Source organism: Lynx rufus, unplaced genomic scaffold (assembly GCF_022079265.1).
Source record: "Lynx rufus isolate CCGP_SWC_20201006 ecotype Redwood Valley unplaced genomic scaffold, mLynRuf1.p SCAF_2, whole genome shotgun sequence".
In the NCBI taxonomy this organism is placed as follows: domain Eukaryota; kingdom Metazoa; phylum Chordata; class Mammalia; order Carnivora; family Felidae; genus Lynx; species Lynx rufus.
This window is the reverse complement of record NW_025814834.1, coordinates 55,626,522-55,651,968: the sequence shown is the minus strand read 5'-3', so window position 1 is coordinate 55,651,968 and position 25,447 is coordinate 55,626,522. Positions and strand designations below refer to the sequence as shown.

The following is a 25,447-nucleotide window of genomic DNA, read 5'->3' as shown; positions in this document are numbered from 1 at the left end:
AAAAGCTTGGCTGATAAAACCACAGCACAGGTTAATTTCACAATATATTTTTTAAACCTGAATTTTGTAAACTTAAAACAAATGTTTTTGATGTTTACTGGGAGAATGTTTTTGCCCTTCTATAAAATAAAATCAGATTTCAATATAGAAAATTAAATAGTGGCTTTTTTTGTTTGTGAATATCTTAGATGTTAAGAATTAGACTTTTAACTATATGCTTATGTAACTTTTTAAAATTGAAATAGTTCTAAAGATTTTTTAAGTTGAGGGATTAATGTCTTGAGTTATAAATTAATTTATAATAGCCTTTATAAAGAGTGTTTTGACATCTCACTAGTGTAATACCTTAAAAGCAATATCAAATAATACCTGTTTTTGGAACTTTTGAACTTAAATGTTGGTTTTTTGTGGACTTAAATTTGTGAGTTTGTGCATTAAAACTACACATTCAGAAAGTATTCTCATATGCATATTTGTATTAAAAAAAGAACCCAGACAATTTACCAAAAACTCTTTATCTGTTATAATGGTACATACAGCCATATGAATTCCTTTTTCTTTAGTTTTCAGAATCAAACTTAAATTTCTTTTTCTGTGATTATTCAACTCACATCTCCATGGCTTAGGGAGACATTCTTTAAAGTAGAAATGTTCAGCTCTTTCACTTTTTTATTCTGGAAATGAATTCTGAGTTTCAGGGGAAGCTGACAGTTACCCTGTTTCCACACACGCCAGCTTTCCAAGTCCACTGCTGGTCAAATGATAGCAGTTGGCAAGCACTTTAGATTCACTTTGAAGTAACTGACTTGAAAGCAGATTTCTTTTTACATCAATTTTCTTTCTGACCAATTATGGCAACTAGCAAGTATCAGAATGGATTGTCTCATGCCTTAGTGCTGATGACCTAATATAGAGCAAGTCAGGTGATGAGTTCCTCCTACCTAGAAGGCATTTGGCAATATTTGGACCCATTATGAATAATCCTAATTTAGAAATGTCTTAAAATATTTTATCTAATTATAAAATTCATTCCCATTACCCCATACAATGTAGAAATATTAAAATGCCAGTGAAAATGACTTAGCAAGTTCTTAAAGCTGTTTTTTTATGTTTACAAATAAAATGTTAAGACCTGAATTCTGGTTAGCCAGCTGTCTTCTAAAATAGCACACAAAAATGTGTTTGTGTCTTTGGATATTTTAATATGTAGGTAACAGTTATTTTATTCAAAGAATCTTTGTCCTTAAAAAAGTACAATAATACTGTGTTTTTATTATGGGGAAAATGTATGAATTACTCTTGTGGATGAGCCTTTCCTGGTGATTATTTATATAATATAAAAATATTATACTTAAAAATCAGAAGATCTGGCTTGGAATTCTAACTCTGATACCTGACTGTGATTGGACAGACCTCTTCACCTTCCTGAGTCTAATTTTTTTAATAGGGTTAGTGAGAGAAATGAATCAGCAGAAGTCTTTATAAAAATAATGTTTTGCAAGTATGAACTAAAACTGTTGCATTGGTGATTTCAGTGAAATCTTTGAGATGTTGTCTCATCTAAATGGTCAGAAACTAAAAGTTTAATATACAGACCGTGGGCATCCAGTGCTATGGGAATGAAGTTTTATCATACCACGTTTTTCCCTGTAAAAGTGGCGTACCTTTATTCCATTCCCTGCATTATAGAGGAAGTGCATATACTTCAGCATGACTCTTCATAAAATATAAATCTGTCCTTTTTCCCTTTATTGAATTGTTGTACCTATTCAGAGCAAAGATAAAGTAGGGTCAGGTTAGCTGGAAATAGTGGGAAATAATCAGCTATATTAGCTTTAAATGTTTTAAAATTTATTTTTGCTGTAGATTTCCTATTTACTGTGGACTCCAATGATTCTCCTCCTTTGTTGGTATATTAAGTAAATGTACATATTTTAAGGTTCAATAAAATAATGAGAAAGTTTACCAAGTTTTACATGAAAATTGAAATTGAAATTCTTGGGAGGGGGAAGCATTTTTTTGTTTGTTTCCTTAATTTCAAGAAGACACCAGCACCACTCAAAGGTTGGTTCCTTTTATCTCTGAGGAATAGGCCTAGGATTAGGTGAGCTACACCTATAAAATAGGAAAAGCTGAGTACAATTTTGAAAGTAATTGAGTTCTATTCTGAGCTGGGTTTGATGTGCAAAATATGTTTCTCTTTCTATTTGAGGAAAATAAACATTTTAGTATTTCAGAGCATCCTGATTTTATATTAATTCACAGCATTTTCCCTCCAGAAATTCAGTACCTGTTTACATCATCCTTCTGAGTAAGTTTGGTTTTGCTTATTTTGGGGCGTCTATGATTAAGTAAGCAGATAACATTGGTTACTTTGAAATACAGGAAATTCCTAACATTATAGGAATACTATATACAACAGCTGTTTCCTTTCAGGTGATGATTTTCATACTTGTGTTGTGTTCTTTCTACAGAACAAAGACTAAATAATGACATAATCCTCAGCTGACTGACTGAAAATGTGACTGGACGCACTCCCTGTGGACAGTTGACAGCTTTTTTTTTTCATATACCTGATAGTCTGTGCACAACATTGTTTTGTCTGGGGAGCACGAATTGTTGACATGAATTTTTGAATCCACATGTCAGTGCTAAAACTAATATAATAGTTGTTTCTTAGAGCAATATGTTGTTATGTGTAGCAGAAATAAAGTTTTCTTTGCTTGACTAAATCATGCCTTATTTATGTGAAAGAAGAGAATAAAAAATACAACAGTGTTTAGAATTTTACTAAATGACCTATTTCATTGATTTTGAGATGCACATTTTTTCACATTTTTACACTTCTCAAATTGGAAACATCTTAATACCGATTATGTGCCATACTGTAGTTGACAACTTGTTTTTATTTCTCAACAGAACGCAAAATAAAAGTGCTTCCTTCAGTCAGTTGCATCTTAGATTCAATAAAATATGGTAATTGCTCAACCTACACATCCAGATTGGCTACTTACACTTTAAGTCAAGAGCCAAAATACATTATTAGAAATATTTTAGACTATATTTTATAGTTACACCAAAATTTGTTGGTAATTTTGTAAAGATCTTTTAAGATTATAGAGCAACGGTGATTAAAAAAAGTTTTAAGTTGTTGATAAGTTTAAATAAATATCAGTGGCCTTGCGGGAGGGTGGACATTTTCCCTTTATAAATACAAGATATAATGGTCACTGCAAAAATATGACATGTAATTTCAGAACAGATTATGATAGAATAGTCATTTCAAAAAAAGATTAAAGATTAAGACCCTACTATGCTTGTATTTTGAAAATCCAAGGAAAATGTTTAGCTGCTATTGAGGTGAATGATGTGTATCAAAAAGGTGTATCTAAATCAGAAACTCAGCATCTTAAAGATATTATAAATGGTATGCAGTTATTAAAACCACTGAAGTACCTCCTCATGCCTTTCACATTCTGAGTTAAACTAAAAATAATAAAAGATTAAGTTCACTGGGCATAATAGAGTATTGCATAGTTTGACATCTCTCCATTTAAAAGTTGAAAGTTCTTTTTTTGAATTGGTAATTTTAGTAAATTGAGATAAAACTTCCAATCTCCTCTTCCCAGGCAGGGCTTACTGAATGAGAATGGAATCTTTGTGAACCAAAGAGCATATTTTTATTTATTTATTTTGAGAGAGAGAGAGTATGTGTGAGCACATGCAGGAGGGACAAAGGAAGAGAGAATCTTAAGGAGGCTCCACACCCAGCCTGGAGCCCAATGCGGCGCTCCTATCTCAGGACTGCGAGATCATGACTTAAGCTGAAATCAAGAGTTAGTCGCTTAACCAACTGAGCCACCCAGGCTCCCCAAAGGGCACATTTTATAAAGGAAGCAAATATTCTCATTCAAAATGAAAAACCTAAGTAAGGAGAGTTGATTGATTATGAACAAGTAGACTTATTCATCCTAAGCTCATTTACTGCACGCGTAGTTCCATTTTCATGGATTGGAACCAAATGGTGCCCTACAAGTTATCAGTCTCTACCACTCAAGTGATGTTTGAATATTCCAAGAAATATTCCTGCCAGCTGGTTAATCTAAACAGTGTAAAAGTAGGAAGGGAGTTCTCTTAAGTCATACCTGAGTCCATTGCATCTTTGGTTAATCCTCATAATTGACAGAATATGATTCCCTACAATTAATCACCTATTAGTCTTTAGGTTTTTCACTGGGTCAAACAGAAGAAGCTGAATCTTTCAGGTGATTCAGCTCTTTCAGCTCTCACACCCTCCTGCCCTCCAGATTTTCTATTTGCATTAAGTAATTCCAACTTGTCCATGCTGCATTTAATGTCAGCCAGTTTCAGCAAACAGTTGTGGTTTCAGTAAAGTGTCTTATGCAGATATATTTCCTTGATTCCTTCATATTAATTCTAAAGAGACTTGGAGAATTGTTCTCTGCCTACGAAACACTGCTTTTACAGTGCAACCGTCTGTTGTGTTTTCCAACTGCATGTTTCAGTTCTCTTGCAGGTGAGCCCTAAAACTTTATTTTGAAAAGTCAGAATGTCACGTTTTTCTTAAGATGAAAGTTCTAGAACCTAAGAAATAGCATTTAATAATCTAGTACTTACGTATTCACTTAAATGTTTACTTCTCAAATCCACTTTGGGTATAAGAACATAATACTATATTCAGATCCTTAAATGCGTTGCATATGTCAGTTACTAAAATTGCCAACATAGTGGAGTTTTTATTAAGTGTGTATTTCTTTAATTTAAAAAAAGAAAAAAATGTTAAGCAATTCAGATCAATAAATTTCTCTTTCAAATATGTGGTTCAAATATAAATAGCATTTAAAACAAAGCCTGATCAAAACTTTCTTGTAAATTCATTGTCAGGTCTTTTACTGTAGGTTACAGATACTGAAAGCAGGTATCAGATTTGTTGTTTCTAGAGCATCATGTCCCAAGCTATGTTCCTTGAAGTACTAATGTCTTCAGAGAAGTCTGTTATTCTTTAGGGAAGAAGTTTTCACGGTCAAATGCATTTAGAAAATAGTTATTATTGCACAGATTTTTTTCGATCGTGAAACTTCCCAGAGGCTTTAATATGCTAATATGTTCCGTCCCTGTATTTCCAAAAGAAGAGCATAATTTGCACTGTGAAATGTGTTTTTAGAGGCACACAGGGCAATGATATAACAACGGATGTGTTTTAGGAAAGTTTCTTCTAGCATATATACTGTTTTTATTCAATGGTAATGGTGTGGTTTTATTTATAAGTTTACTTTTTATGCTCTGTTATCCCACCATAGATGAAAAATTAATGCAAAATACTAAGGAAATTATTACTCTAAAATTTTCTCATTCCCTGAATTTTATTCTCTTTTACTTGGTACCTACGTGATATCAATGAACAGATAGGAGGTAAAATAAGGGATTTTACCACTAGGTGGTGATAAACATTGCCACTCAGAAACAGTGAACTACAGCATTCAGATGTTATTTAAGGACCTGAGCATGAAATGACAGGATTTGTATTGGGTAAAGCAGTGGTTCTTAAACTTAAGTGTCTACCAAGAATACCTCAGGTATTTGTTTAAAATACAGGTACACTGAGTTTTCAGGTTTGGGGGTGAGTGTCTCAGTAAGCTCCCTAAGTGATTTTGAAAGGGTAGTCAATGACATTGTCTTTTCAGTATACTAGCCTAAAGAGATTCCATATATTGGACATTAAGTTGGACTATTGTAAAAGTAAGACATTGAGAAGTTCCTAAGTCTTTTTACCTTAAGCATTTTTTAGAATTAAGCATCTGCTTTAATATCAGTTAAACATGAATTACAATGAGAAATTGAAAAACAGTCTTACAAATAACAAGGTATCAGGCTGGCTTTTTCACATTAGCAAATATTTTTTGATATTTTTGCATAGGATGGTAATTATTTGCTTTTTGCCACCCAAAGCTTCTACCTAATTTTATTTTTTATTTACTTTTATTTTGAAGTGAATTATTTTCATAAATTACCATCAAAGATTTTGGCTCTAAAGAAATATGGGTATATATGTCATTCTTTTTAAATGACAAAGGAGCATGAAGGTGATGTCCTTATTGATCATGAGTGTTTAAAAAAATGAAAAAAGAATGCTCACAAGAGTACAGAAATATATGTGTATGTATCTGAGTATTTTTACAGTCCTAAAGTGAATCTTATTATAAAATGAATGCTTTTTTGGTGCACCCAAAAACTGTTGATTTATAGGTGCAGTTGAATTTTCAGTAACTTCTTATTTGCATAAAACTAAAATTCAATGAGGTCAAGAATAAATTAAATATTTATATAGCCTTTCCATCCAGAGGTATAGCCACCTGCAAGTTTGATCTTTTTTGTATGTGGTTAGTAAGCTCTATTAAAATCATAGCAACTAGCTTTACATATGATTTCAGTAAAGAGAGATAACATAAAGGTCATCCTTATTAGGTAAGTTTCATTTCAATATCTGAATTCTAATAAATGGATTGCATTATTTCCTTTTCTAGAAACAGTAACTCAAGAACACTTGGATCCTGGGAACTGAAGGTATGGTATAACCAGGGGATCAGATAGAAATATTTAGTTAACATATGAAATTGCAGTTCATTCATTATACTGACCATGTTTTCACTATATTTAAGGTAGAAAAGACTTGTCCTCAGTAGAATATGGAGGACCCATTATACTTTGAGAAAGTTACCAGGCCCTATGAAAATCCATTTGAGTGTTTATCACAGGAGAAGGGAATCCTATGACTGTTTCGTATGAATTGCAGCCAATATCAGATGTCAAGGTCCACGTGAGCTGGTTAACCTGCCAGCTGAGTAAGGCTGCAGCCACTGCAGCACCCTGGAGACTCCCTTTCTGACAATACTGCTGCAGAAGTGGTGGAAGGAAGGCACCAGGAGACTGTTTTAGCAATATCATTTGTATTTGAAATACAGAAATCAGGAACTGTGTGAAAAAATGAGTACTGTTTTCTTTAGAAGTTGGGAAATTATTGAGCACTAAAGGGTAACCAAAGTACTTACAGATACTCCTATGAATCTATACTCTTATTTTCCTGCTTCTACTCCATTTCTGATTTTGTAGGTAAATGCTGTTGCTGCTAACTGATTTTCTTGCTTCCATATTATCATTTTTCAGCGTTAGTAATACACAGGTGGTAGCATTCATTAGCACAGAGTTCTTAAAGGGTTTTTGTGTTGGTTCTGTTATTTTTTGTTTGTTTAATGCTAAAAGAAGAATTAAAGTAATCTAAAGTCATCGAATTAAAATCACACTTATTTAGTGGAAGATCTGCTGTATAAAAATACATCATTTAATTTTTTCCATTCATCCTTGGTAAAGTCTGTTATATCAGGTTTTGGCACTAGAAAATAGTTTTTACATTCTTAAATTATTGATCCTTTGGCACAAGAGACTTCCTTCCTCTTCCACATTAGTACATTAGTAACTTAAGAATGTGACATTTGGGGGACAGTAGAGAAGATTACAATTTGTTACTTGTAGGACTGACTTTAGGAAGAATCTGAAGTAGTTGCTGAAAACTGGAACTGGCTGACCTGCATTGGCAATGTCAGAAATGGGCCAACAATGGCAAGAAAAGAACATACTTGGAGATATAGTACCCATCTCTTTTACTATCACAAACTCCTGCTAAGGCCCATCTACCATTAAGTACTGTTTTGGCTTAATCCTTCCCCCAGAAACTCCTAGCAGGTTTCATTCCCTTTCACATTTACCCTGAATCTTGGAATCCTAGGCACTGTAATGCAGTCTCATCTTTCACCTAGCCGGGTTTTATTTCACTGCTGTAACTCAAAGAAAGTATGGGGGGGGCGGGGGGGAGGAATGAAAGTAGATTCCCTTTAGGTCATCCTGAAAGATTAGCAATGTACTTCTACTTAGTAACTTTCAGTTACTTGTAATATAGGAATGTACAATGTCTTCTAGATTTTTTTTTTTAAGTTTATTTATTTTGTGAGAGAGCATGAGTGTGGGGGGGGGGTGGGCAGGGCAGAGAGAGAGGGAGAACAAGAATACCAAGCAGGTTCCATGCTGTCAGTGCAGAGCCTGACACGGCTCAATCCCATGACCACAAGATTATGACCTGAGCTGCAATCAAGTCGGATACTCAACCAACTGAGCAACCGGGCACCCTGATCTTATTGTTAACTCCAGTTCCCCCAAGAGCAAGTTTCATACATTATACCAACATCACCCTTCTGGACCTGTTTTCTCATCTAGGAAAATAATAATAATAATAATAATAATAATAATAATAATAATGGCAGTATAAATACAAATACCTGCAACACTCCTATCCCAGTTTTCTGCAAAAATACCCGTGAAACAAAAAAGTTAATGTTATTCATAGAAACTTGGGTAAGAGTAGTGGAAACTAGAAGGAATTTTTACCAAGGAAAGCTATAAGGGGTGGATTTTTAAAAAACGGCTGACTCAGAATCCACATCAAAACAGCTTGTTGGTAAAGCAAGATGACACCTTAGCTTCTCATCATCTAACGTTGCTTATTATCCTATGTATAAGAAGGCTGTACTAATCATTCGAGACAGCTACTGAAAGCCCCATTCGGATTCTTAACTAGTGGCACTAACGCTGTACTATCTTGGAGCTTTTCCTTAACCAAGAGAACCACAGCTGTCATTCACCTAGGGGTGGGGTGAGGGGGTGTAGTCATAAAAGGGAAGAGTAATGACAAGGGCAACAAAGGGATCCAAAAAGATCTCTTCGCCTCTATCCATTAGCAGATGTAGAATACTTAGAGCAAGATTCTTTTAAGAAAGGTGTTCTTTCCAGCCATCTTTCCTAAGAACTTCGGTCGTATTTTAAGGAAATTCCTTACCTTCATCTACACTAATCCTATGTCCGATGGACTTAGTTGGGTTTTCTGGAGGAATTAAATGGGATTAACGTTTCTGACCACCAGCTGGATCAGCATTGGCACCTGAGTGGGCTGGAAAAGACCTGAAAGCAATCCTCAGAATTGCAATCCTTGGATTCCGAGGATTCTGCAATTGGCCTAACTGAATATGTCCTCGTTGAGAAATGAGTAACTAAAAGGACAAGAGATATGAGCCAGTGTTTCACAAAGAAGGCCAAGAAGAGATCACAGTTTTTTTGCGTGTGTTTTGTTTTGTTTTTTTCTGGCAGAGAAAGGAGGAATTGGGTAAATTTCTTATCTTTTATAAAGATAACATTAAAATACTCTTTTTTACTTTGACAGGTAATGTAAATTTAAGAATAAAATTTAAATCTGTTAAATGTCCAGCCATATTAGTCATCAAGGAAATGCACATTAAAACTCTAGAAAGATATCCTTACAACTGTTTAGCAAAAATTAAGATATTGACAATACCAGGTGTTGGTGAGAATTTGGAACAGCAGGAACTCTCATAAACTACCAGTGTTACTGTAAATTGGTTCAACCACTTTGGAAATGCTTGACAAATACCTACTAATGTTGAAACATACAGCTACCTGCAACTCAGTAATTCTACTTCTAAGCATGTAAGCAACAGAGATAAGAACATATGTATACAAAAAAATAGAAGAATATTCTTAGCATTATTCATAACCTCAAAGTGGAAACAATGCAGTGTCAACAGAATGCATACATGAGATACTACTCTGTAACAAGGACATGAGCTAATTTGCTACATGTAATAATTGGGATGATTTTTTTAAAAAAAATTTTTAACATTCATTTTTGAGAGACAGAGTGCGAGTGAGGGGAGGGGCAGAGAGAGAGGGAGACACAGAATCTGAAGCAGGCTCCAGGCTCTGAGCTGTCAGCACAGAGCCCAATGCAGGACTGGAACCCACGAACCATGAGAATCCTGATGTGAGCCGTAGTCGGACACTTAACTGGCTGAGCCACCCAGGTGCCCCAATAATTTGGATGAGTCTTATAAATATGATGTTACTAGAAGAAACAAGCCAACAAAAAATGTGTATATGATTCCCACTATGAAACAGTTCAAAAACAAGCAAAATATACTTTTAGGCAGAATGGAGTGGGAAGGGGTCAGAAATGGGGTTTATGGTGTGCTGGTAATGTCTTCACCAGCATGGCGATAACTTTGTGATAACTTTTTGAGCTGTACTCTTAATGGCTTATGCATTTTTAAAATGTATCTTCTACTTCAATTAAAGTTTTTGTTTCTTAAATGAATTAAAGCAAGATCAGCATGAGGCTAATGGGGCAGACACTTCTGCAGTATGAGAGAAGAGCAATATCCTGAGGCACTTAGAATGAAGGGCTTTCTTTGTTTTTCCAGTGCATGTATAGCAAGAAATACTAGAAAATATTTGCTTCAGCTCCCACCCTGGTGCAACAGAGCATTATGATGATGAGGGTGGAAGAGTAAGAGAGTAAAGAAAGGGAGAAGCCATATTAAAATTTGTGTCAGAAGCGGTAAATAAGGGGTGCCTGGGGTCTCGGTTAAGGGTCCAACTCTTGGTTTTGGCTGAGGCCATCCATTCATGAGTTCGAGCCCCACATCAGGCTCTGTGCTGATTGCAAAGAGCCTACTAGGGATATTCTCTCTCTCTCTCTCTCTCTCTCTCTCTCTCTCTCTCCCCCCCTCCCCCCCTCCCCCTCTCCCCCTCTCTCCCTCTCTCCCTCTCTCTCAAAATAAATAAGAATTAAACATTAAAAACATTAAATAAATAACATTTTTAAAAGACAGTAGCCACAGTGCTAAAGAAAATTTAGCCTTAAATGAAGACCAGTGAATATCCCACTGGTTTTCAGAACCCTGTGGGTTCTCATGAACCAACAAAGGAAAGATGGAGGGAGTTCCCCACCACTTGTTTATCAACCAGATCAGAGCTGCCTTCAGTGTTCTATATTGTGCTTAATAAGCTTTCCTTTAAGGGATTCTGCAGCTTAAAGATGTGACAGTAAACCAAAGCACCAGGGTAAAAAGCCCTTTCAGATGAGTTCAGTGAGAGAAAAAGTACAGATTTAAAAGGCTGGTCACAAAAATTTATCCTTTGAATAATAAGTGTTCCCAAAGAAAACAACAAAACAAATTAGGTAGTAGTTTTAATAGAAATCTTGATCTAAAAAAAAAAGGCTCAAGTCTAAATGAAGATCCTGTTATATACATTAAATGCCAGCTGGAATGGAGCAGAGTTTTGTAGTTCAGGATTTCTCCAGTCATCCACATGTGAAGGTAACAAAAAAAAATCTGTGATCTGCAATTCACTACTTACTTGCCCTTTATAGAAAAAAATTATTTGAATATAATCACTACATTACCAAAATGAACCAAAATTAAGAAGAAAAGAATGAGGGAAGAAAGTTGGTGAGTATTAAAATCAGTAAAACTACTAGGATAATGCAGATAATTATTTTTAAAATATATTATTTATTAAATGATTATTCTCAAAAAATTTAAATGGGGTTTATTAACTCCAGATTAAGTTAATGAAGAACCAAGAAGGGATCACAGTTTCTTTTTTAGGAGGTGAAATGAGGGGTAAAATCCAAACTTTTGTGGAAAAACAACTTGTTTTTTACTTTGAAAATTAAATGTAAGTTTAAGAGTCTTCTGAAATCTGTTAAGGTGATTAATAATAAAATTATTAACAGAATGTTTCCTGTCCAAATCCTTGAAAAAGAAAAAATGGAATTGCATATTTGACAAAAGTCAAAAGAAAAAGAAGAGCACTTAAGACCAAAAGTGTTTAAATTCTAAAATCAGAATGAAATGATTTGCTTCTTCCAGAACACTTACCTTTAAATCAAATTCTGCCACATACACCTAACATGAAAAGTATTTCAGAGTACAAGAAAGTATAAGTAGCATATTTACTCCTAAAATTACAATTAGTAGTGAAGACAACAAACCATAGAGTTTATATGCAGGATAATAAAGGATTAAAATGCAGAAATACAAAAACCTTTAATGTAGAAATTGTGGGAGATCTTAACACATGTTCTGTGAACTATCATAGCAAATGAAGTAGAAGTGAGATATAAATGGGAAAAAATAATAAAGCAGAATTACTATATAGAAAAAAGAGGATATAATTTTTTTCCTCAAATGGAATTGTTTACAAATCGATCAGATAGCAACATTGAATAACAGGCAGCGTAAGGGACCCAGAAACATGTCTTAACTTCTGCCCATCAGCTCATAATATTTACAGCCGGGATCATAAAACCATCAAACTAGTTCTAAAGTGTGTTTAGCCTCTTTGTTCTAAAGACAAATTGTGAGGAAATCATGTACGTTCTATTCTAAACCTGGACCCTCTGGGCCTCCTTCATTCCTGGAGGAATGAAATGGATGAGCATTTGGTGCCCATCTGCTGGACATTACGTCAGCATCTGAGCGGACTGTAAAAGCTGAAAGCAATCCTTGCAGCCTGATAATTCCCTTGAAGTTCATTTTATAGGGCAGGAATTCTACAGGCTCTGTTCTTTGATCACAAAGTAATAAAACCAGAGAATAAAAAGCACAATCACTTGGAAAGTGATTTTAAAGGCCTCTTCTAGTTATTTTGTCAAGAAAAAATGCAATAAAAGAGGAGCGAAACAATGGGGAAAAGGGGTGGGAGGGTATGTTTAAAGCCATGCTAAAGGGCATATTAATAGCCATTGTTGCATAGAGAGGGAAAATGGGTGAGTAAAATATAACACTAGAAAAAGTAACAATAAAGATAAGATTAATTAGAAATAAATTAGAAAAGGGGCACCCGGGTGGCTCAGTCAATTGAGCGTCTGACTTCAGCTCAGGTCATGATTTCGTGGTTCATGGGTTCGAGCCTCACATCTGGCTCACTGCTGTCAGAACTGAGCCTGCTTCAGATCCTCTGTTCCCGTGCCCCTCCCCTGCTTGCACTCTCAAAATTAAATAAACATTAAAAAAAAATTAGAAAAAAAGTAAAAAGGCAACCTGGCAAATGCATTTTTTAAAAATTCAAAATCAGAAATAAGGTAATGAAAAAACAGAGGAAGATTAAAATAAGTGCCATCAATTATATATTTTAATTTAAACATTTGTTATGAAATGTTAGGTACATGAGTTTAGAATATCCAATCAACAAGAATTAGAAAACCTGACCAGGTCAATAACCAAAGAAAAAATTCAGGTAGTTATCAGTGAATTTTAGGTCCTCAAATGAGCCCCATCACTTCTAAATTCTTCCAGACTTCAGAAGCACATTATTCCTGTGGTTTATAAGTTTTTCCATGCAGCCAGAAAAAGGTGAGAATATATATTGATTTTGCACAAATAACATTGCCCTGACAGCAAAACTTAAAAGGCAATGAAAATCAAATCCATATATTGTTAATTTACCCGTGACTATGGATATAAATAAACCAAATAAAATATTAGAAAGTGCATATAATATGTCCCAAGAACATTTCACCATTGCCTAGTAGGGTTTATCCTTTGGTGAAAAAGCAGTTTACATGAAGAAAAATTATTACTGTAACATTTTCATAGGACCGTACTAAGATCTACAAGTTGATTACTTACCCATTCTTGTGATTGTGCAAATACTGTGGACAGTTCAGATTATATTTGGTTTACTTGAAACAGTCACTAGCTGGAGGAGTGGGATTAGTCTTATGTATGTATGAATCAGTGTCTAACCCTCCCCTCTAACTACATGATGGCTATATAATGGAGAAAGTATGGATGAATATTAGTGAGGGAACCAAAATGTCTAAAACTGCTTCTTAGAAAAATAGCTAAATTTATTGAGCCCTCACTATTTGCCAGGCATAAGGCTAATTGCTTTGCATACATCTCAAAACTTATGAAGTAAGTACAGTTTTTCTTGTTTTATTGAAAGGAATCTAAGGTGCTTTGAGAGAAATGAAGTAACTTGCCCAAGATCACACAGCCAGCAAAGGGGGAAGCTGGCCTTCAGATACAGATAGTCTTCTTTAAAATCCATGTTCTTAATCTGTACACTAAATGTCAACAGCTGTGACAAAGAATTCAGAAACTACCACACACTGATTGAATATTATGCAACAACAACAAATCCTTTCAAAACTATGAGACAGCATGGGAATACTATATCCTGTACAAGATTGAGAAGCTTTTGTGAGCAAAACCTGTTTATTTTTGTAACTTCCAACCCAGCTATGCACTTTATACATAATAGGCACAAAATGTTTATTTGGGTTACAACATAAAGGGTTCTATGCATGTCTTTTACTACAGAGATTCCATAAACAAATCCATATTTTCTATAAATATCCTAGTAATTGTTCAGATGCCATCTTTTAAAATTGAGACCCTACTTACTAGGCTGAGTTTTAAAGATTTAATTTCAATTTTATGTTTCTGTTGTTTTTCATAAATGTATTAGTGGCTAAATCACAGTCCACGTACAAATCTTGGTGGTATTTTAAAATAACAGGTAACATTTATTGAACTCTTGCTAAGTCAGTACTGCCCTAGGCACTCTAAGGCATTTTCCCATTTATCAGTCCTAATAGTTGTGTGGAATTGAGGTTAAATGACTTCTGCCAGGACACACAGCAAGCAAATAATGGAGCTAATAGTCACACTTAGGGAGTATGACTCCATGCCTTCGCTTAAGTTCACACTGTGTAATTCAAGTGCTGTTCTCTGTTTAAGAATGAAGTATAAAATCTTTGTTGTAAAAATAGAGCATGTAATGAAGAGATAATTTCATTCCATTTTGTGGCCCCTTGAGACTGTGGGGTGAAGAGAAAAATATAACTGAGATGAGAGGAAGTGCAGAAAGCAAGAGAGAAAGGAATAAGATGGCAAAATAAAGAAATGATGACTCAGTGGCTTTGTGGTCAAAGCATTGGTTCCTTTTTTTTACCTTGGTTGTACGAGTTTAATTAACAGCTCTATTAAGCACCTGTGTACTGAGTGCCAAGAGACATCATGGTGAGAAGAAAAAAAGATAGCTTCCTTGCCTTTATGTAAATTAGTCTAATTCAGATTTAGTTGAAAACTATGAGGTCAGGGGCGCCTGGGTGGCTCAGTCGGTTAAGCGTCCGACTTCAGCTCAGGTCATGATCTCGCGGTCCGTGGGTTCGAGCCCCGCGTTGGGCTCTGTGCTGACAGCTCAGAGCCTGGAGCCTGCTTCGGATTCTGTGTCTCCCTCTCTCTCTGCCCCTCCCCCACTTGCACTCTGTCTCTCTCTGTCTCAAAAATAAATAAACATTAAAGAAAAGAAAAGAAAAGAAAACTATGAGGTCAGCTATCACTTGGGTTAAAGCAGGCTGGCTCCTCCTATACCTAGGTCTTTCAAAGGATTCACCAAAACAAAAGAATTCCCCTTTTACTGTCCCTCCCCCAATTTGTCCACACCTAATTCTTTTTGTTTTACAGGGTCTTTTTGCTCTATTTTTGAGGCAAAAACTATAATGCGGTGTGCAAATAATAAGTTTTAAGATTCAATAAATTTTGACAAATGCATATATACTCAGGCAACTCACTGTTTGAGACTGTTTCTGTGTGTCTTGAAAGGAGAGACTCTCTCTTTTCAGGAATGTTTTTATCGTGAACAGTCTTGGAAGATAGTGTCTCCCTCCAGAGCAAAAGGCAGGTTTGTTTACTGTCCAATATAATAAAGGTAATGTCTTCTTCCAGAGCAAAGGGCAGGCACAATTACTGCCCTTTATAAAAGATTTAGGTTCCTGAAGCTTGAAGATCTTCAGTTCTGACACAAGTTTACTGTATACACAGCATCTTTCTGGACCCCTCTGTGTTACCTGTTTAAGGCTTAGGGAACAAGAGGAAACAATGCAAACACATCCAAACTGCTTATTGTGCTATGGATAATAAAGTTCTTTGTCTCTGACCCAGGAGTTTTGTGTCTTCTGCCAGCATCCATGAGACTGTTAGGCTAACTTGCTATCTTGCAAGTAGGGTGAAACGTCAGACCCTTCACGGTTCTTGACAGCCACCCTCCTTCAAGATACAGACTTTTCCATTGGAGCAACAAGTTCCCTCACGTCTCTCTCCCATCAGTCTCACAAGAGACAATCCTCTTTCTGATTTTCACAATAGATAGTTTTGCCTTTTCTAGAACTTCACATACATGGAATCATACATCATATACTCCTGTTTTTCTGCTGCAATCAGTATGTCTGTGAGATATATCCATGCTGTTGTGTGTATCAGTGGTTCATTCCTTTTCATGTCTGAGTGGTTTTCCATTGTTAGAATGGTCCTCAATTTATCCATTTCCCTGTTGATGGACATTGGGTTGTTTCCAGCTTGCAGACTAAAGCTTCTGTAAACATCCACATGTTTCTGTTTGGTAATGTTTTATTATGTACAGGAAATCGGGAACAAATCACTTAGAGTTGCTTTTGAAGATTGTTCATTTTTGTTTTAGAAGACACTTATCTGATCTAGACCCAAATTTCCAGCTCCATCTCTTGCAGTGGGCAGCAGCTGAAATTTCTGTCACAGTTTTCAGCCTTCCATCTGTTGTGTTTCACCTGCCCCCTTGGAGTCTCTCCTGCACGAGCACAGCTAAAGGAGTCAGCTAAAAATTGGGGTGAGGTTTATTATAGATTTAAGACTCTGTAGGTTGTGACTCTTTCCCTTTTTGATTATCCTCCCTAACTTCAAAGTTGCTTGGGCATCTCTAAACCCAGCCAGCCCATTGACTCCTCAAGCCAGTATGACTGCATTTTTCTTCTTGAGTTCTAGCATTTTTTCACTCAAGAGGATGTGAGAGTGTCCTCCGGCAAAAAACTTTATAAACACAAGTCTCACCTGGTGTGATTCCCAAAATGTTTATTCCCCTCAGTTTCTGCCTGCTTTTGGTCATTCTCCAGTGCCTTCAAATAGCTGTTTTTCAATATGTTGCCCAGAGTTTATAATTGGTATAGAAGATTTAGTCAATAAAAGCTTCTTTACCATTTCCAGAAGCAGAATTCTGCCTAGTATATCTTTATCCCTTATTTTAAATCTTCTGTGTCATCTTACTTTGGATATATCTCTTATAAGCAACATGGAACTGGTTTTATATTTTATGGAATCTGATTCTGTTTGCCATTCAATATGTTGGTTTAATTGTAATTTACGTTTATGTGATTGATGGCCTCTGGATTTAGTACCATTTTATGTGTTCTGTTTACCATTATTTACATTTGCTTCTTTGGTTCTGGTCTTTCACTAGATTGAACAGATTATCCCCCCACCCTTTATGTTTTCCTCATTTGGAAGTCATAAATTGTATATCTCTTCCTTATGTATATATATAAAATATATATACATGCATATGTATATATAAAATATTTATGTCTATATTTCACATATATATCTAAATATACTTCTATAAAATTTTTACCAAAGTCTTCAATAGTTCTGTCTTCCTTACAAGCTGGAAAAGAACATTAGTTCCTTTTATTTACCCTTTTATTATTGTCTAAAAATTTAGCATCAACTTTTTTTTCTTTTTGGTGCAATTGTAAATGGGATTGTCTTCTTAATATCTTTAATTACTTCATTGTGTAGAAATGCAACAGATTTCTATATGTTAATTTTGTATCTTGTGACTTTACTGAATTCATTTATCAGTTCTAGTTTTTTGACAGAGTCTTTAGGGTTTTCTATATATAGTATCAGATCATCTGCAAATAGTGGAAATTTTACTTCTTCCTTACTACTTTGTATGTTTTTTTATTTTTTTCTTATCTGATTGCTGTGGCTAGAACTTCCAACACTATGTTGAATAAGAGTTCAACCTTCAGTGGTTATTCCAGTGAGATGTGTTTAGGAGTTTTGTTTTGCTTTTTTCTGTAAATGCCTTTATTTGCTTTTACTCTTTGGATGATAACTTTTGCTGAGTATAGAATTCTACATTCAGAGTTCTTTTCCCCTCAGCAATTTGAAGCTGTTATTCCATTGTGTCCTATCATTTACATTTCCCATTTAGAAATCTGATATTACTTTAATTCTTTATCATGCCTTTATAGTTAATTATTTTTTTCCTCTTTGGTAAGTACCTTGTCTTTCCTGATATTAAAGGAAAAACTCTAAGTTTTTCACCACTATGATATTAGATGTGGATTTTTGCATATATGACCTTTATTATGTTGAGATATGTTCCCTCTAAACTTACTTTGCTGAGACTTTTTATTGTGAATGGATTTTGTACGTTGTCAGATGATTTTTCTCCATTTATTGAGATAATCATATGGTTTTTATCTTTTCTCTTGTTAATGTAACGTATCACATTAATTGATTTGTAAGTATTGAACTACTTTTATATCCCTGGAATAAATCCTACTTAATCATGGTGAATGATTTTTTTTTTTTTTTTTTTTTTTGAGAGAGAGACAGAGCACACACAAGTAGGAAAGAGGCAGAGGGGGAGAGAGAGAATCTTTTTTTAAAAAAGATTTATTTATTTATTTGTTTGTTTATTTACTTATTTAGAGAGTGGGGGGAGGGGCAGATAGAGGGAAAGACAGAGAATCCCAAGCAGGCTCTGCGCTGCCAGTGCAGAGCCTGACACAGAGCTAGAACTCACGAACCGTGAGATCATGACCTGAGCTGAAATCGAGAGTTGGACACTTAACCAACTGAGCCATTCAGGCGCGCCAGGTTTTTTTAACGTGTTGTTGGATTCAGTTTGCTAATGATTTGTTGAGGGTTTTTGCATCTGTGTTCATAAGAGATAGTGGCCTATTGGTTTTTTTGTTTTGTTTTGTTTTGTTTTGTAGTGTCTTTATCTGGTTTTGCTACCAGGGTAATGCTGGCCATAAAATGAGTTTGGAAGCTTTCCTTCCTCTTCTATTTTTGTTGGAATAGTTTGAGAAGGATAGGTATTAACTCTTTAGGTGTTTGGTAAGTGATTGCTTCAGCAGCACATACACAAAATTGGAATGATAGAAAGATTAGCATGGCCCCTAGACAAGGTTGACAGGTAAATGGTAGAATTCACTTGTGAAGCCATCTGGTCCTGAACTATTATTTGTTGGAAGTTTTTTGATTACTGATTCCCTTTCATTGCTAGTAATCAGTCTGTTCAAAACTTTTATTTCGCCTTGATTCAGTTTTGGAAGGTTATGTGTTTCTTGGAATTTATCCATTTCTTGTAGATTGTCCAATTTGTTGGCATATAATTTTTCATAATATTCTCTTACAATCCTTTGTATTTATTTAATGTCAGTTGTTATTTCTCCTCCTTCATTTCTGATTTCATTTACTTGAGTCCTCTCTTTTTTCCTTCAAGAGTCCACCTAAATGTTTATCTTTTCAAAGGACCAGCTCCTGGTTTCATTGATCTGTTCTATTATTTTTTTCATCTCTATTTCATTTATTTCTGCTCTAATCTTTATTATTTCCTTCCTTCTACTGGCTTTGGGCTTTGTTCTTCTTTTTCTAGCTCCTTTAGGTGTAACGTTAGACTAGCATTAACGTTTTATGGATTTTTTAAAAAAATAAATGTTCAAATATACCAACATATTTATGCTCACTATTGTTTCTTTTTGTTAAAATAACAACTTAATGATATGTCATTTATATGCCATAAAGCCACCATTGTTTTTTGCATTTAACTTCTTTCTCTAGGGTTTACATTTCTTCTTGCAACCTTCAGTGGTTATTCCAGTGAGATGTATTTAGGAGTTTTGTTTTGCTTTTTTCTGTAAATGCCTTTATTTTGCTTTCACTCTTTGGATGATAACTTTTGCCTGAGTATAGAATTCTACATTCAGAGTTCTTTTCCCCTCAGCAATTTGATGCTGTTATTCCATTGTGTCCTATCATTTACATATCCCATTTAGAAATCTGATATTACTTTAATTCTTTATCATGCCTTTATAGTTAATTATTTTTTTCCTCTTTGGTAAGTACTTTTCAGATTTTTATCTATATTTTTTCTTAGTTTTGTTAAAAAATACTTGACGTATATCAGTGTATTAGGTATGCAGCATGATGGTTTGATTTACTGTGTTTGATATCCTGCAGTTTATCATGATGTGTCTAGATATGAATTTATGTTTATCCTGCTCAATACAGAGTGCACTTTTAATTTTAGGGGTCATTATTCAACTTTGGGAAGTTACTTGGCACTATCTCTTCAAATATTTCTTGTCATTTCTCTATTTCCTTCTTTTGGAAGTTCCATTAGATAGAGTCTCTCAGTTTGCCCTCTGTATCACTTATTTTCTCATTCTTATTTCTTAAAATCTCTTTCTGTTATGGGGGGTTTGGAAGGCTTGGTTGGTTAAGCATCAACTCTTGATTTCTGCTCAAGTCACGATCTCACAGTCGTGAGATCGAGCCCCACTTCAGACTCTGCACTGAGTATGGACACTACTTAAGATTCTCTCTCTCCCTCTCCCTCTTCCCCTACCCTGCTTGTGCTTTCTCTCTGTCTATAAATAAATAAATAAATAAATAAATAAATAAATAGTCTCTGTTTCGTTCTGGATTAATTACTCAGTAATGGTTTCTAATTTGGATATCTCTCTTTGACTATGTGCAGACTAGAATGTCCATTGAGTTTTCTATTTCAATAGATACATTTTTCTAAAATATGTATGCATTGCTTCATCTTTTTGAGTGTATGGAACAGTCTTTTTCTTTAGATTGTCCTTTTATTTTTATTTAATATGAAGCAAGTTATTGTTCTGATTATTGATTTTATGGCAGTGTTTTTTAATGGTAGATGTCTTCATGTGCTTTGGAACTTTGATTTTCATTTTCATTTTGAATGGGAAAGGTTGCTTTGTCATCTACACCTTTCTAAGGATTTTGCACTTGGCCAACAAGTTCCCAGGGTCTCTAGTCTCAAACCAGGTCTTGCATTGACAATTTGAGGTTTCTCCCCTGTGTTGATTAGTTATTGCCAATACAGTATCAAAATCTCAGTGGTACACAACAACAAGCATTTATTTTGCTCACAAGTCTATGGGACAACTCTTAATTCAGACTGTGGGTCTATAGTCACCTGGGACAGTTCCATGTGTGCTCATTGTTGAGCCCAGGCTGAAGGAAAAGCAGCTATCCAGGGGATGTTCATTTCATGATAAAGGCAGGAGCACAATAGAGGAAAGAATTTTGCAAACCATTGTGCAAGCATTTCAAACCCTTGTTTATATAACTTCTACAAACATCAGTTGGCCAAAGCAAATCCGATAGGCAAGTCCCCAATTAAGGAGCAATTTCTTCAAAGTTACAAGGCGAAGGGTTAACACAAAGAAGGGTGAAGGATCAAAGTCAGGAGTCATTTCAGTCAACCACAGTCCACCCTCTTGGCCACAATTATTTGTATGTGTCCCACAGAAAAACAGATTCACCCTTAGCCCAAGACCTCCAAGAGCCTCATCCAATCATGGCATCATGATCAATACTCAGTAACTTATGGCATACATCAAATTTCAATGTGGCTCCCATTGATGTGGAAGCCTATGAATTAAGATAGTGAGGGGGGGGTGTAATCTTACCCCACCATTATACAACATGGAATGATGGAACTGGGATAGGATAACTACAATTAATTCCTAGTCAAAGGGGGGAGATTAAAAGGCATTAGCATTCACTTTTTCTGAAATACCATGGGAAAAATGTACTCCTATTCTGAGAAGAAGGAATTTTCCTTGATTAGACCCTAATTCTCCCTGGCAGTGTGTCTCCAGTCCGTCGTTCTCTACTGCTCTTGGCTTCACCCTCCTAGAAGGTGAATTCTTTAGATTTCTGTCTTCCCCCTTTGGTCACTTCTGAAATGGGCATTGGGAAATGCGCCCCTTGTGGTACTAAGAAGCTTTCTCATCTACTTCCTGCCTATGAAAAGTCTTTGGCCCAGACATCTTTTTATATCTCAGTCTCATTCCCTTTTAGTCTTAGCTGGTAGTTTATCACTAACAGCTCTCTCAAAAATGGATTTTCTATGCATTTCTTTTTAGTGAGTTCTGTTTATCAGAACCATCCTATGATTCTTTTTGGGACATGCCTCTCATTCTAGACTTCATTATGAGAAACTTCCACCCATTAGGCTTCTGAGGGACCCCTACCCTTAAGTTTTCTAGAAACGTGTTGGTCCAACTGAGAGGTTCTACCAGGCATCTCCTTAATTCTTTCAGATGTCTTAACAAAGGAAGTTGCAGCAATGCCCTTGGTTTAATATCCACCCCCCACCCCCCACCCAGGCTGAATCTGAGACTCTCTTGCTGGCTTGAGATGAAGAGTTTTATTTGCCAAATAAGCAAGTTCTGGGGGCTAAATTCCTCTAAACTCTTCTTGCAAGTTGGAAGGTTTTTTTTTTCCCCCTGAACTTATCTCTTTCTTATAGTACCTTATAAAATAGAATTAAAAGTAACTGGCTCATATTTTGAGCACATGCCTAGAAATCATCCTGCTATCTTTTGTGTTACCACTGGCAACACTTTTATGAAATACAGGTTGCCATTTTTCAGCTTCTGTAATAGTTTCCTTACCATCCATCACCTGCTCTCTAAACTAATACCACATATTTTTAGGCTTTTATTACTTAGCATCTCAGTATTAGGCTTTCTGCACCAGCTAGCTATTGCTGTGTAATGAACAACCACAAAATGTCAGTGACACATAACATTAAGCTTTTAATTCTCTAGTGGGTCTGCAGGTCAGTTACAGCAGCTTTAGGTATCAATGGCTGAAGCAGCTCTGCTTTATATCACAGGTCTGTGGGCAGGTGGGGCAGCTCTGGTCTGCAAATACTCGTGCTAAGGCCCAGGTTGAACAGTGGCAGTTACCCCAGGGAAAGCCCTTTTCACTGAGGTGACAGAAGTACAAGAAGGTAAGCCCCGTGAGACAAGCACATTCCATCACATCTACTAATATCCCACTGGCCTAAACAAGTTCCATGGCTGAGCCCTAAGCCAAAGGGTGGAAAAGTATACTGCCTTCTGTGGAAAGACCTTCAAACTTAGCATAGTAGAGGATATGGGTACAGAGAGGGGAGAAGCATTTGGGCCAGTAATTTATGTCACCCTCCATGGTCATATGTGGGATGCACTTCTGCTTCTGGAAGCATGCAGCTTCCCATGAAGTAGCCAGCAGCAGTGTTTTAAAGTTCCCCTGTGGGAGAGTGGAGGTGAGTGAGGATCACCCAGCCCAGCACCTAGTTTTAGGCAGTGAACCTGTCCTTGATCTCCATCTCATCTAGGGCACTTTTATTCTCTACTCCCCCAAAACGTGTCGACTCTCAGTTGCTTCTGCCTACTTCACAATCCAGTCCAGCAGGCCCATGGATGGCTCCAGGCCCCATTTCTTTGTTGTATTTCTTTTCTGTTCCCACCTCACAGAAATGTTTATCCTATTGAACAAACTCATGTCTCTTTTTTTTAAGCTGTATATTTTTTCTTATGTATCACAGTCATGGATCTGGAGCAGGGGAAACCTTGAACCTTGAACTTTAACAGCATTGCCACCCAAAGTTGTAGAATACCATGTGAAGTTTCTCTTTTATTTCTGTGATGCTTTTTAAAAATAAAATCTGTTTTGACATCTCTTGGCACTTAAATATGCCTAAATTTAATACATTACAAAATATAACCAGTTTCTCAAAGGATAGACATCAATATTGGAATTCAGTACATTTGGAAAAATGATCAGGCTAATTGTATAAAAGGAGAATAGGAAATAGTCCTCTATTCTTAACAATAAATCTGATCATTAAGATAAACTACTTTTAAATGTGTATATTAAATATTAGTATATTTTATCACAACCCAGTTATCGCATTCTCTGTTCTAAGCCTTTCCAAATTTTTATCTCTTCTTTGTTTTTTGACTTTTTACTATATACAATGTATTACAGAAAATTTCAAATATATAATAAACACAGCATAGTTTAATGACCTCTATGTACCCATTACTGACCTTCGTAATTATTAATCATGGCAAACCTTGTTTCATTCATACCAGGGTTGGAGAAACTATGAACCACAGGTCAAATCCAGCCTGCCGCCTGTTACTGTAAATAAAGTTTATTGGAACACAGCCATGCAGTTTGTTTAAATGTTGTCTCTGCCTGCTTTCATGCTACAATAGCAGAGTTTTGTAGTTGCAACAGATTGTATGGCCTGCAAAGCCTAAAACATTTATTATTTAGGATTTACAAAAAAAAAAGTTTGCTGACCACTATAGTGTCCTCTGACCCACCCTCCTTAGCAAAAGTATCTCTTTCATATTTCATTTTAAAATATTCCAATATGTATTCTAAAAGATGAGGACTCTAAAAAAACAATACCATTCTTATCCTAAATAAATAGCAGTAATTTATAGTTTTGTTTCTTCTACGAGTGTCTCACTGAAGAACAAGTGAGAATTCTATAATATTTCTTTTTCTTCATAATGTGTTATCCAGATCCACCGTAGTCCACCCATAGTCTAACAAACCATTTTGTTACCTTTGAAAAAAACTGCAGACTTTTTATTGTCATTAGTAGTTCATTCTCAGTAATTTTAACAGTTTCACACCTTACTTGTAAATGACCTCAAAGAACAAAATATTCTGAATTTAGCAAAGCATGTGAGAAGGTTAATAAGCAATAATAGCACAGTCACCAGAGAGATTTCAGCAAAACTGCACTTTGAGATATACCAGAGGTCCTATGAAAAAATACAACATATAGGGGCACCTGGGTGGCTCAGTTGGTTGAGCATCCGACCTCGGCTCAGGTCATGATCTCACAGTTTGTGAGTTTGAGCCCTGCATCGGGCTCTGTGCTGACAGCTCAGAGCCTGGAGCTGGCTTCGGATTCTGTGTGTGTGTGTGTGTGTGTGTGTGTGTGTGTGTGTGTGTCTGCCCCTCCCCCACTCACACTCTATCTCTCCTTCAAAAATAAATAAACATTAAAAAAAATTTTTTTAATACGGCATATAAAGGCAATCTCACATTTTTAAAAGCCTAATGTTAGTAGAGTTTTTTGGCACACTGGTTTTTCTTTTCTTGAGAAAACCAAGGAATTCCTTTCAGAGATTTTAACATTTAAGTGATTGTTAGCATTTCTAAATAAAATTTTATATTAAAATAGCCTTTTTTTCCAGTTTACATGGCAATTTTACAGTAGCTATGTCATTTAGTGTTTACAGCAACCTAGTGAGGCAGAGCTTCTTTTCACATAAAATGATTCCACTGAGACACAAACCCATGTCCTCTGCTTAAAGTCCACCACGGGTGCTGCTGAACTGGCTGTCACAAATCTTACCACAGAGCAGTTTTAAACAGGTTTTATCACCCTTTACAGGCCTTCATTCTAGAAATGTCCTATGTTATGCAAAGTATTACTAACTACATTACCTCCTAGCTATGCTAAAGATATATTTATACACGGAAGATATTGCAGTAAACTCTTAGGGAATCTGTACCTTTGGAGCTAGGATTTCAAGCACAGAGTGTTGTATCTTTCAAATTCAAAAAGC

At 35.7% G+C, this 25,447-nt stretch overlaps 1 long non-coding RNA gene across 2 annotated transcripts; it reads left to right on the top strand.

Annotated features, from left to right (window-relative positions):
- The first annotated feature begins 107 nt into the window (after nt 1-107).
- Nucleotides 108-24,013, top strand: LOC124514831 (uncharacterized). Of its 2 annotated transcripts, XR_006962674.1 has the most exons (3): nt 132-2,311; nt 6,546-6,585; nt 22,702-24,013. It is a non-coding gene; the product is annotated as an uncharacterized LOC124514831 (long non-coding RNA). The 2 variants fall into 2 exon arrangements; XR_006962673.1 differs by lacking the exons at nt 6,546-6,585; nt 22,702-24,013 and adding an exon at nt 2,475-2,732 and having other exon boundaries at nt 108-2,311.
- Nucleotides 24,014-25,447: the final 1,434 nt, after the last annotated feature.